This window comes from Myxine glutinosa, chromosome 14 (genome assembly GCF_964187855.1).
Source record: "Myxine glutinosa chromosome 14, kmMyxGlut1.1, whole genome shotgun sequence".
In the NCBI taxonomy this organism is placed as follows: Eukaryota; Metazoa; Chordata; class Myxini; order Myxiniformes; family Myxinidae; genus Myxine; species Myxine glutinosa.
The window spans coordinates 54,454,412-54,467,297 of record NC_136274.1 but is presented as its reverse complement, the minus strand read 5'-3'; the positions used below and the strand labels follow the sequence as shown (position 1 = coordinate 54,467,297).

The following is a 12,886-nucleotide window of genomic DNA, read 5'->3' as shown; positions in this document are numbered from 1 at the left end:
GAGGGTTTCATGCTGACACGGTACGCCAGTCAGATGTACAACCGAGCGGCTGGTTATGATGCACCGTACCTTACTTTACTGAGCGCTCGTTGCTTGTTTTTTGTATACATAGTCAAGGCTCGTGGAAGAGTTAGTACACTGAACAGATCAGGACATACAGACAAAAACAGGACGCAAAAGGAGCAGCAGAGAGAGGGGGAAACACCAACAACAGAGTTGAAGGCCAAGATAGAGGGAGACTTGGATAAAACAAGGTGTGGGGAGGAATGGGGGGCAGAATATGGATACAGAAGGAAACTCCTAAGAGGGGAAAACTGGAAATTTGGAAGAAGGCATGATTGGGCTGGGGTGAACAAGTGTAGAAAGGATCATGGTTTTGGACTGGGGTCAATCTGAGGTGGTGACGAACCAGCTGTCTTGAAGAATTTGAGGGAAGAATGATATTTAAGAGGATGTGGAAGTTCTATGAATTATTGAGGCTTTGACCAAATTATGGACGTTAAGGGTGCCGATCTTGAAAATTCAACCACTCGTGTGTTCTAGCCTTGTAAGGTTGATACAAATTATAAACTGTACATCATGTTAGTGTTGCATATCTAGTCAATAATGACAGATATCTATCTATAATTCCACTAATCTCTGTGTGTATGTTTGTTTGTATGTATGTATGTTTGTATGTTTGTCTGTGACCGCTGTTTCTCGACAACTACCGGTCCGATATACTTGAAACTTGCCAGGTATATTGCTGGGGACCCGAGGATGTGCCTTTTCAAGGTTTTAAATTAATCGCAGAAGTAGTTACCGAGCTATGTCCAAAAAACGATTCAACCAATCAGAGAGCAGCGAGCTATCACGTGTGCCGAACGTGGCGAACAGACTCCGCCTCGGATGGCACATTTGAGCGCGTATTCATTTATTTCCCGTCGGCAAACTATGTTGCCATTAAACTATGTTTTAAAACTAATTAAAACTAATTTGCGATCGCAGAAGTAGTTACCGAGCTATGTCCAAAAAACGATTCAACCAATCAGAGAGCAGCGAGCTATCACGTGTGCCGAACGTGGCGAACAGACTCTGCCTCGGATGGCACATTTGAGAGCGTATTCATTTATTTCCCGTCGGCAAACTATGTTGGCGCTATGTTGGCGTGAAACGATGTTTTAAAACTAATTAAAACTAATTTGCGATTCTTTCGCTTTCCTGCGATATGCGACCTTCCGGAGCTCCTGTGAGAGCGTGCGCCATTACGGATAGTACGGGTACGGGCATGCCATATGTTGGCGTTAAACTATGTTTTAAAACTAATTAAAACCATTTCATGTAAATAGAGGGGGGGGGGGGGATTGTCACTGTACTCGCAAGCCGTTCGCCGTTCGCTTTGGCGTTGCGAATGGACCAAAACATTTCATGGACCAAACCATTTCATGTAAAGCGTTCGCCGTTCGCTTTGGCGTTGCGAATGAACCAAAACATTTCATGAACCAAACCATTTCATGTAAATAGAGGGGGGGGGATATAATTTTAGATATATATATAGTACGGGCATGCCCTAGTAACTAGAAGGGCACTCAGTGGAGAGCATACCTCCACCTGGTTGGCCATATCACTCAATGGTGAAGAATCACTTAAAAATTATACTGGCTGGATCTGGATCTTCACCAAAATTGAATCCATTCTTCCGTGTCACACACACAACCTGTCCACCAAGTTTCGTCCAAGTCCGTCCACAACTTTTTGAGATATACTGCTATGTATCGTTTTTGGCCCTATCTCTCGATGGTGAAGAATCACTTAAAAATTAAATAATTCTCATATCCGAATCCATATTCAAATCTTCACCAAAAATCGAATCGAATCGTCCTTGTCAGACACCTAACCGGTCCACGAAGTTTCGTCCAAATCCATCCATAACCTTTTGAGATATCCTGCTATGTATCGTTTTTGGCCCTATCTCCCAATGGTGAAGAATCACTTTAAAATTCTAGTAGGCGGATCCGAATCCTGATCTTCACCAAAATCGAATCATTTCGTCTTTGTGACACACGCTACATCTCTGCCAAATTTCGCCCGAATCCGTTCAGAACTTTTTGAGATATTTTGTTCACAAACGGACAGACAAACAGACAGACAGGGGTGAAAACATAACCTCCATCCACCTTTGGTGACGGAGGTAATGATGATGACAATTGATATGAGTACAGGCAGGGCGATTCATCAATGTGGGCACCATCCCTTCGGGTGGGTGATAAACTGTGCGTCCCAGATACCGCAATTAGTAGGTGGACGCTAAAGATCTCACGGTGTCCTTGGTGAAGAGCACCATGGGCAAGTTATCGCCGGCACCCTCAAATAATTATAGATGCCTGCACTAACCTACAGGGGGCGCTGCATCAGCAGCACACCTGTCCCCCTGCCCCCTTTCCCTCAGCCAATGCTACTACTGGCAGCAACATCCGGAATAGTAAAGAAGAAGACGAGAAGTCAGTAAAAACAGGTCACACTGGCGTGACTGGCTGTGCCCCTGTTGCAGTGCCCCCCATTACTACACAGCTGGTACTCATTTTGCTGACCGAGTCAACCAGTCTGGTATTAATTCAACAACACGAGAGGAGCTCAAACTCAAGACCATAAGATCTTGTAAACAGGTCACCTTAACCGTTAAGCCAATACCCTTATCAGTTTATGTTCGTGTTGGTGAAGGTTTCCTCTTTCTCTATTTTCCCATCTGAGCATGCAGTTCATGATGCTTGGATCTTTGGTTCAAATTTCATAGACAATATACCGATTTGTCCATAATTGTCCTCTCATGTCCTTGTCCGTGTCAGTGATGCATCACCACACATGTACAAGCTCATCCATGACCCTCGAACCTGTGGCAGAACACATTTTCCTCTCAATGGTTTGTGTGTGACCTCCCCCTAGCGACGCTCCACTGTAATAACTAATATTACATTTATCCGAAAAAGGTCGAAGACAGTATTGTGTTGCTTAATATTATGAACATGTTCTGGGAGGCATGACCGATCCATATGTGAGCTGGACCACGAACCACCACAAATGGTGTTTCCATTTCAACATCGTCTCTGAAGAAATATAATTTGGTGGAAAGTAAATTTAAAGCGGTGTATTGGTCGAGTACGCTATTCAGTCTATTTAGACTTTTGCTTAACGAATACAGAATACATTTAATACGGGAAATAAACGGTCGACAATTATTTACGGCATGGAAGAAAATATATATATATAATTTTACTCACAAGCTTTCCCCGGAAGATGTTTGCATCGTCCTCATGTGATCGCACTGGATCTCTATACTAACCGGATAGGAGGCTCAATGTTAAATCACCTATCTATTTTGACGTCACCGGAAGTGTGCTGGCGCCCATATTGGGTCCCCCAAAACACCAACTGAACGTGTGAACGCAAGTGGGAAGCTGTCGCTGATCTTCTGATTGATTTCATTGGTTTTAAAATATTGTGATTTAAAACTGATTGAATTACTAGCAATACTGTGTCCTTTAAGGCAAAATGCCGTCGTGTGCTGCCGACGGTGCACAGATCGTGGCGAACGAGGACGAAGAGAGGTAGGAGAGACTTTCCATCGGTAAGTAAGGCTGCAAACACTGTTAGTGTTACTCTACTGTGCGAGTGTGTTACTCATACTGTGTGTGTGTTACTCATACTGTGTGTGTGTGTTACTCATCATACTGTGTGTTAGTTACTCATACTGTGTGTGTGTGTTACTGTGTGTATTACTATGTTTGTGTGTGTGTGTTACTCATACTGTGTGTGTGTGTTAGTTACTCATACTGTGTGTGTGTTACTCATACTGTGTGTGTGTGTGTTACTCATACTGTGTGTGTGTGTGTTACTCATACTGTGTGTGTGTGTTACTATGTTTGTGTGTGTGTGTTAGTTACTCATACTGTGTGTGTGTTACTCATACTGTGTGTGTGTGTTACTGTGTGTATTACTATGTGTGTGTGTGTGTGTGTGTTTTACTATGTGAGTGTGTGTACTGTGTGTGTGTTGTAGAAATGAGACTACAACAATGTCTCAATCGTGAGTTTAATCAAAATCAATCTTCAGTCGGATCTAGGAGGAAATAAGCAAGCACGATATCAGTACAATACAATCGTGCAAGCAGGAATAGATGTGCCATCCAAGCAAACAAGCAAGCAATATATGATGCGATTCTCCTTACCATTCTAAGCATTAGCATGAATAACACAATGAATATCACAGGACTGCCCGACGAAGCTCGGCGTCCAGGCTCTAATCGACGCCATGCAGTGGACAATGGATGCAATTCCTCCTGGGTCGTTTACTTGAGTACAATTTCACTACAGTGTGTTTTACTATGTGTGTGTGAGTGTGTTACTATGTGTGTGTGAGTGTGTTGCTATGTGTGTGTGAGTGTGTTAATATGTGTGTGTGAGTGTGTTACTATGTGTGTGTGAGTGTTACTATGTGTGTGTTACTGTGTGTGTGTTACTGTGTGTGTGTTACTGTGTGTGTGTGTGTGTTACTGTGTGTGTGTGTGTGTTACTGTGTGTGTGTGTGTGTGTTACTATATGTGTGTGTGTGTTACTATATGTGTGTGTGTGTTACTATATGTGTGTGTGTTACTATATGTGTGTGTGTGTGTTACTATGTGTGTGTGTGTGTGTTACGATGTTTGTGTGTGCTACTATGTGTGTTACTATGTTTGTGTGTATTACTATGTTTGTGTGTGTTACTATGTTTGTGTGTGTTACTGTGTGTGTGTGTGTGTGTGTGTGTGTGTGTGTGTGTGTGTGTGTGTGTGTGTGTGTGTGTGTGTGTGTGTGTGTGTGTGTGTGTGTGTGTGTGTGTGTGTTACTATGTGTGTTACTGAAACTGAACAAAACTGTCATCTGAAGGAGCAAAATAATGTCATTGTCTTACACTTATGGTTTATTAAATTGCAGAAGCATAGCCTGGTACTTCGTAAGCAGTTTGTGAGTGTAACTTGATGTTCTTGTTCACAAGTGTAGGCCTACTGACTGAATATTCCTTCTTTTTATTGCCTAAAGGTTTCTGCACTGTGATCCAGAGAGATTGTGAAAATGGGTGAGCAACATGAAGAGGGACAGGTGGACACCTACAAAAAGGTCTCATCTTTGCTCTAACCACTTCACCGAAAACTGCTGTGACAGAACTGGTCAGAATGTTCGCCTCAGGCTATGTTCAGTCAGTAGGCCGACACTTGTGAACAAGAACATCAAGTTACACTCACAAACGGCTTACGAAGTACTAGGCTATGATTCTGCAATTTAATAAACCATTAGTGTAAGACAATGACATTATTTTGCTCCTTCAGCTGACAGTTTCGTTCAGTTTCAGTAACACACATAGTAACACACACACACACACAAACATAGTAACACACACACACACACACAAACATAGTAACACATACACACGCACACACAGTAGCACACACAAACATAGTAACACACACACACATAGTAGCACACACAAACATAGTAACACACACACACACACACACACAAACATAGTAACACACACAAACATAGTAACACACACAAACATAGTAACACACACACACACACAAACATAGTAACACACACACATAGTAGCACACACACACAAAGTAGCACACACACACAAAGTAGCACACACACACAAACATAGTAACACACAAACATAGTAACACACAAACATAGTAACACACAAACATAGTAACACAAACATAGTAACACACACACACAAACATAGTATCACACACAAACATAGTAACACACACACACATAGTAACACACACATAGTAGCACACACAAACATAGTAACACACAAACATAGTAACACACAAACATAGTAACACACACACACACACACACACATAGTAACACACACACATAGTAACTGCAGCACCTACTATTTTTGCCTTTTCTGATCACCTTCAGAAGATAATTAGACTGAATTATTGGATAAGCCGACTGAGAAATTATTGAATGCTTTTTGTGTTTTCTCAAAAATTGCTTCTGAACAATGGGAATTATTATTTCACTAGGGCATGCCCGTACTATATATATATCTAAAATTATATCCCCCCCCCCTCTATTTACATGAAATGGTTTGGTCCATTCGCAAAGCCAAAGCGAACGGCTTGCGAGTACGGTGACAATCCCCCCCCCCCCCTCTATTTACATGAAATGGTTTGGTCCAAAGCGAACGGCTTGCGAGTACGGTGACAATCCCCCCCCCTCTATTTACATGAAATGGTTTGGTCCAAAGCGAACGGCTTGCGGAGTTTGGTAAAGAAATCGCCATAGCTCGGTAACTACTTGTCCGATTAATATGAAACCTTGAAAAGGCACATCCTCGGGTCCCCAGCAATATAACTGGCAAGTTTCAAGTATATCGGACCCGTGGTTGTCGAGAAACAGCGGTCACAGACAAACGACACACAGACATACACACAGACATACAGAGATTACTGGAATTATAGATAGATAACTAGCCGAAACCCGTGGAACATCCACGGAAGGGAGGATGTGGTGTATGGATAGAGTGTACCATTATGGATGGCATAGGGGATTTGCTTGTCCGAGTAAGAGTTAGGAAGAAAGATGAGAATGAAGAGTGCATATATGAACAACGATCGCCGACACCGGCACAAATGCATGCTCTGGATTGTCCACTCAGTGGACGGATTGCTTTCGCCTTCGCCTGTCCAATCAGCAGACGGCTTGCTTCGCCTTCGCCCAGCAGACGCCAATACGATGGCGTAGTATCGGCAGTTAATCGGATGCTTTTGGGCCCCAACGTCGGCTAATTCAGATTTTTCGAGTATGGCTGTATGTGATAAACAAAGAGCGCGGTTCGTAGATCATAAATCCATTAGTGCGGTGGGCATCGGGTCACTGGGTGCGGCGTAAAAGGGATAACAAAGTCGAGTCCTTACGCTATTATTATATAGATGTTTATTGGTTCACGAGTTATCAAGTGACCACTATATTCGTCGTGTGTGTGTGTGTGTGTGTGTGTGTGTGTGTGTGTGTGTGTGTGTGTGTGTCTGTCTGTCTGTCTGTCTGTCTGTCTGTCTGCAGCATAACTACCCGATGATATCATCCGGTCTTGATGAAACTTGTGTGGGAGGTTGATATCATGATCTCCTTGTGTCCTGCCTAGAGTGGGCGTATTGCGCCCATTGTGGGCGGTGCCACGCCGGAAAAAGATGTCTTTTTAGGGGGTAATCAAGTTCAAGCTACATCTTCTCCAAGGGGTTTGGTGGAATCTGACAGGGGTTTCGGTATTTGTGTAGGCCAATGTCATGTGTCTAGCCCCACGGAGCTCGATTTTTCATTTTTTCATTTTTTTTTCATTTTTTTATATTTATTTATTTATTTATTCATTGATGTATTTATTTTCATTTCATTTTTCACCGAATTTTCGGTATTGTGTAGCTAACTAACCTCATAACTGATTATACATTATTTTTTATCTCATTTCAAGGTCAGTAACGTTCGTTTTGACATTTTCGGTCCGGGCCTGTTTCGGTTATAGTCCGTCCTTTGTCATTGAATACCGCTCGCTCGTGAACCATCGTCGTCTCCTGACTTGTATTTTCCATTTTTCATTTCAGAAAATTACAGTTGGTAAAGCACCATTTGCCAGGAACACATCTGCTATGAAAGAAAACATCCCACATTCCAGCAGAAGTAGAGATTCTTCCTGCCATGATAAAATACCAGCCTCTGACAGCAGTAACCACCAAGAACACTCCTATGCCACCATGGAGTCTCTGAGGAAGCTGAAACGTAAACTTAATCATGTGCCTGTGCAGCTGGAAAATTGCAGGAAAAAAACTGAAAGGAAAGCAGCAGAAACAGGACGCCTGGAATGCAGTCACAAACTTGGGCTCATTTATAGCTTCCTTGCAAGAAAAGAACCTGATATCAACAAATTGCGCAGAATTGTTGGAGGTAACTCTCAGTGGAGACCCTAAAGAAGTCCTGAAGAGAATTAAAAAAATGCAACAGCAAGAAAACGCACCTTTCAGTTTTCAGAAAAGAACCTGATATCAACAAATTGCGCAGAATTGTTGGAGGTAACTCTCAGTGGAGACCCTAAAGAAGTCCTGAAGAGAATTCAAAAAATGCAACAGCAAGAAACACTCCGGTGCCCTATCCTCAAGAACTGAAATAATTTGCTATGACACTGCAGTTCTACTCAGCAAAGGCATATATATGACGATGTGAGAGAGACATTTAACATGGCCATGCCTCATCCTCATCAAATAACGTCGTGGTACAGCGGCGAAAATGGAGATCCTGGTTTCACCAAATCAGCAGAGGTCTGAACTACAACCTCAAGAGGTTTATTGTCCCCCGTCGCACAGCGGAGCGAAAGGGGGACTATGGTTTTCCCCTCCGTGCGTGCGTGCGGGCGTGCGTAAGCGAAGGACCGCATTCGAATTTGATGTGTGGGTGCAACCCACGCCAAAATCCAAGATGGCCGCCGCCATGTATGTCTGATGCCATGTATGTCTGAACCTTGTGAGATGAATATCTTGAAAAATAAGCGAAGTACCAACTTCTAATTTGGTATGTGGGTGTATCTCGGCATAAGGAAGAACGCTATTGAAAATTGGGTCGCCACGTCAAAATCCAAGATGGCCGCCGCCATGTATGTCTGAACCTTGTGAGTGGAATATCATATCACAGCATGTTTTCTGCGTCTTCCACTTTGTCAACTCACATCACTTCCCCGACGGGGGACCGAGGCGTAACGCTTGTTAAAAGTTTAGTTTGACACTGCAAGTTGTTTTAATGCAATGCACAATATGTTGTAGCTGAATCTCACAAGTGATATACTGTACGTCACTTCAATAAAATAAATTATATTATAAATGAAATAAAGTACAATATATTGTTTCGCATTCTTACCACCTTTGACTTTTCCGTTGAGTTCTTTCACTATTTCAAAACTACTGAATATTTTGTTACTGTAAGAGCAGTATTTCACATTGTTTGTATTGTTGTTTTTTTTTTATGCCTCCGCCGACAAAGTCGCCGCCCGCCCAAGCCCCTGCTCCCCACCATTCCCTCACAATCCCGCTTCAACCGTCACCCAAGCTAATAATACCCATGACAACCCCACACCCCTCACTTCCACCATCCCCTCACAATTCCCAATCGGTATCGGAATCCAAGCTCAAAAAAAATATTCCCTTCAAATTAGACCGTGATGGATAGCCAATGTTTTTTCAAAAGAATTTTTTTTTGCATTTGGGTTCCCTTTTAAGGGTATTTTGGGTCTTCAGGGTCTCTTCAGTCTTTGGGGTCTTTTCAGTCTTCGGGGTATTTTGGTCTTCGGGATGTTTAAGGGTCTTTGTGGGTATTTTGGTTCTCTTGGGCCTTCGGGGTCTTCAAGGGTCCTTTGGGTCTTTGGGGTCGTTAAGGGTCTTTGGAATGTTTTTGGTCTTCGGGGTCTTTTGGGTCCTCTGGGTCTTTTGGGTCATCAGGGTGTTTTGGGTCTTAATGGTATTTAGGGGTGTTTGGGGTCTTAAAGAGTCTTCAAAGGTCGAAGGGGTCTCAGCATACATTTCAATAGTACATAATTCATTATTAGACATACGTAATTAATAGTTAATATTAATAAAATTAATTTTGTAGATGTTCAGTATCTGTATGACCTGTAACCAGAATATCATCCTGGTAACAAACGACATTGCGTTCAGTGGCAAATAAACTGTTCATGACTCGTTGATAGATGCCAGGTGCAGATTTCACTCCGAAACTGAGTCTATGGTACCTGTACAACCCTGTTTCGAATTCGAATTCGCGTCCAAGCGGAGCAGAAGTGGATTTGAAATTTCTTTTTTGAAAGTTTTGAAAATTTTGATTTTTTTGAAAATTTGAAAATTTTGAAAATTTTGAATTTTGAATTTTTGAATTTTTTGAATTTTGAATTCTGAAAATGAAATGAAAAAAAAAATGAAATTTTGAAAATGAAAATTTTGAATTTTTGAATTTTGAATTTTTGAATTTTTTGAATTTTGAATTCTGAAAATGAAATGAAAAAAAAAATGAAATTTTGAAAATGAAAATTTTGAATTTTTGAATTTTTTGAATTTTGAATTCTGAAAATGAAATGAAAAAAAAAATGAAATTTTGAAAATGAAAATTTTGAAAATTTTGAATTTTGAATTTTTGAATTTTTTGAATTTTGAATTCTGAAAATGAAATGAAAAAAAAAATGAAATTTTGAAAATGAAAATTTTGAATTTTTGAAAAAAAATTTTTTTTGAAAGTTTGAAAATTCCGTCCAAGCGGAGCAGAAGTTATCCAGGTGGATTTGAAATCGAGTTTAGTATAAATCTTGCTTCCAGGGAGACGAGTGCAGAGGTCTTTGAACCTTGGGATTGGATATTTATCCAATGAAGAACACTTGTTCACGGTCATTTTATAATCTCCACATATGCAGATGGACTGGTCCGGTTTTATGATGATATGTTTCGCCCATTTGACGTACTGAATTGGCTCGATGATCCCCAGACTTTCAAGATGATCCAGGTCCCTGTCAATCCGCTGCCACAGGGTGAAAGAGACTGGGTGAGCTCTCCAAAATATAGGTTTGGCATTCCGGTCAACCCTGGTGTTGGGTTAGCGGCTAGGGTGCCGGCTTAGGATCCTGGGTTCGAATCCCGGTCGATCGCTGAATTAACGCCAGGGGGGTTGACTCAGCCTGTCATCCTTCCGAGGTCGGCTAATTGAGTACCAGTTCACTGGTAATTCCCTGTTTGTCGTTAAAGGCGGCAAAAAGGGTTGGCGTCAGGAAGGGCATCCGGCCGTAAAACATTGCTTCAAAAAGGGGACCGAAAAACAACAACAACCACAGTTCCCGAAAAAGGCCAACCCCCGCTTGCAGGGAAAAATGGCCTCTAAAAGGTGGTTTTTTATTCCGGTCAACCCTGAGTTTAGCCGTCTGTCCTTTCAAAGTTCCAAGCTCATCCTTCACGACCTCTGGATACATATCCAGCACATTTTTGATGTCGTCAATTGGGTCCCCAAGCTCACACAGATGTGAGTTTATTGAGGTGTGCAATACAATTTGCGATGGACTGACCTTGCTGCTGCCTGCCCATATAGTCGTAGAGATTGAACCGACACAGGATATATATATATATATATATATTTGTATACAAGATGTTGGCTGATGTAAGAGCTAACATTAATCACAAAAAGACAAACTGACACATAAAACATAAGATAAAGGGAGCGGGAGACAAGATGGGGAGAGTGGGAAGTGCACAAGTACAACATTGGAGAGCAGGGACATCGGGAGATCTGTGGGAGGGAGAGGGCTTGGGGGGGAGGAGGCACGGGAAGGGGGGGGGGGGGGGGGAGGGGGATGGCAGAGATATAAAACACATGGACACTGACTGCTAGGACTTCCAAGAAAGAAGTTGGAATTTCAAAAAAGTGGATCTGGGGTGAATTAGCGGGGGTAGAAAAGATCAAGGTTTTTGATGGGGGAAGATAAGAGATGGTGGTGAACAGCTGTTTTAAAGACTTGGAGGGAGGAGTGGGATTGAAGAGAGTGAGGGAGTTCGTTCCAGAGGCGGGAGAAAAGTGGAATGAAAGAGTGAAGGTGAGCAGAGAGTCTTGATTTTGGCAGTTTAACCATAAGAGGGTTGCTGGCAGATATTGTGCGACCTGTAGGAATAGCGGTAGAAGACAGAAACACCACCAAAAGACGGATTGTAATGTTCCTTCAAAGCGGTTCCTTTGCATACGTGAGCTCCTGGATGGTCCAAGGACTAATAGTGGAGTGGCTTATGGAAATGATCGTGACACGCTGGCCCAAAGCACTAAATTTGGCACAGTTATACTTTAGGACCATACAAAACTTTTGAGAGGGGGCTGCCCGATTTTCGAGGCCCAGGTCAAGGTCAGGTCAAGGTCAAAGGTCAAATTATGTGTTGGTCATTTTTGCATCGGTGTTTTTGGCGTACATCGATACGCTGAGGGAGGATACTGGATTGGCCAGTACAGAGGAGGTCGCGGCCTGCATGACATGCTTCACAATTTCCGCGACAGAGACACAGTCCTGTGCATGGCAGTCCTGCGTTCCTGCACGTGCAATTCTTTGAAGAAGTGGGTGTCGCCTTACATCCGCACTTGAGTAGTTCTCTACAACCAAGAGCAGCAGCTGACAGGGTTGTCCAGGTTGGACGCCACCCGGTATCTGCTTTGGTCCACCCAAAGCCATCTGGATTTGGTGCAGCTAGGATGGGCTTCAGACTCTCTCTCCAAATGCTGGCTTGGTACAGGCATCGGTTTACATGCTGGAGCAGTGCGTTCTGAGTTGGAGGAAGCTTCATCATCTTCACTCTCCTTGGGAATAGGTCCTGTCGAAGGTCATTCACATTGACATGTGGGGTTGTGTTGTCGTACATGATACAGGTAAACCGCTCGATCACATTGAATGCTGGAGATGTAATCACCTGTGGAACAAACGCAGTCAGGGACGTAATGGTGAATCCTTCTGTGGCTGTCGGGTAAGCTTTCCATGCCTTCCAAACTGACTTTTTGCCTTCACCACTGAATTGGGATGTTACATCAGAGCCAGAGAATGCATGGAAAAACGGCAGAGCACGAGCTTTGTCTTCCCCAAGTTCCTGGCAGATTGAGTTTACATGGTAATAGCGGAGAGAGAGAGAATATTGAACCACCACCAACAAAATAAATCAAACGTATCAGCAGTTCTATGCACAAAACCTCCGGTCACCCCTACTGAAAGCCAAAGAAAACATTGATTTTTGTAGGTCGGCCATCTTCTAATCCTATATCAAATTTTTGTGAATGAATATGGATTAATTCCACTGATTTTACCG

The 12,886-nt window shown here is 42.6% G+C and overlaps 1 long non-coding RNA gene across 3 annotated transcripts; it reads left to right on the top strand.

Annotated features, from left to right (window-relative positions):
* The first annotated feature begins 3,360 nt into the window (after positions 1 to 3,360).
* Positions 3,361 to 8,937, top strand: LOC137439781 (uncharacterized). Of its 3 annotated transcripts, none has more exons than XR_013621409.1 (5): positions 3,361 to 3,426; positions 3,524 to 3,604; positions 5,055 to 5,132; positions 7,631 to 7,970; positions 8,096 to 8,937. It is a non-coding gene; the product is annotated as an uncharacterized LOC137439781 (long non-coding RNA). The 3 variants fall into 3 exon arrangements; XR_013621410.1 differs by having other exon boundaries at positions 3,364 to 3,426; positions 5,055 to 5,182; XR_013621411.1 differs by having other exon boundaries at positions 3,364 to 3,426; positions 5,055 to 5,271.
* The last annotated feature ends 3,949 nt before the right edge of the window (positions 8,938 to 12,886 follow it).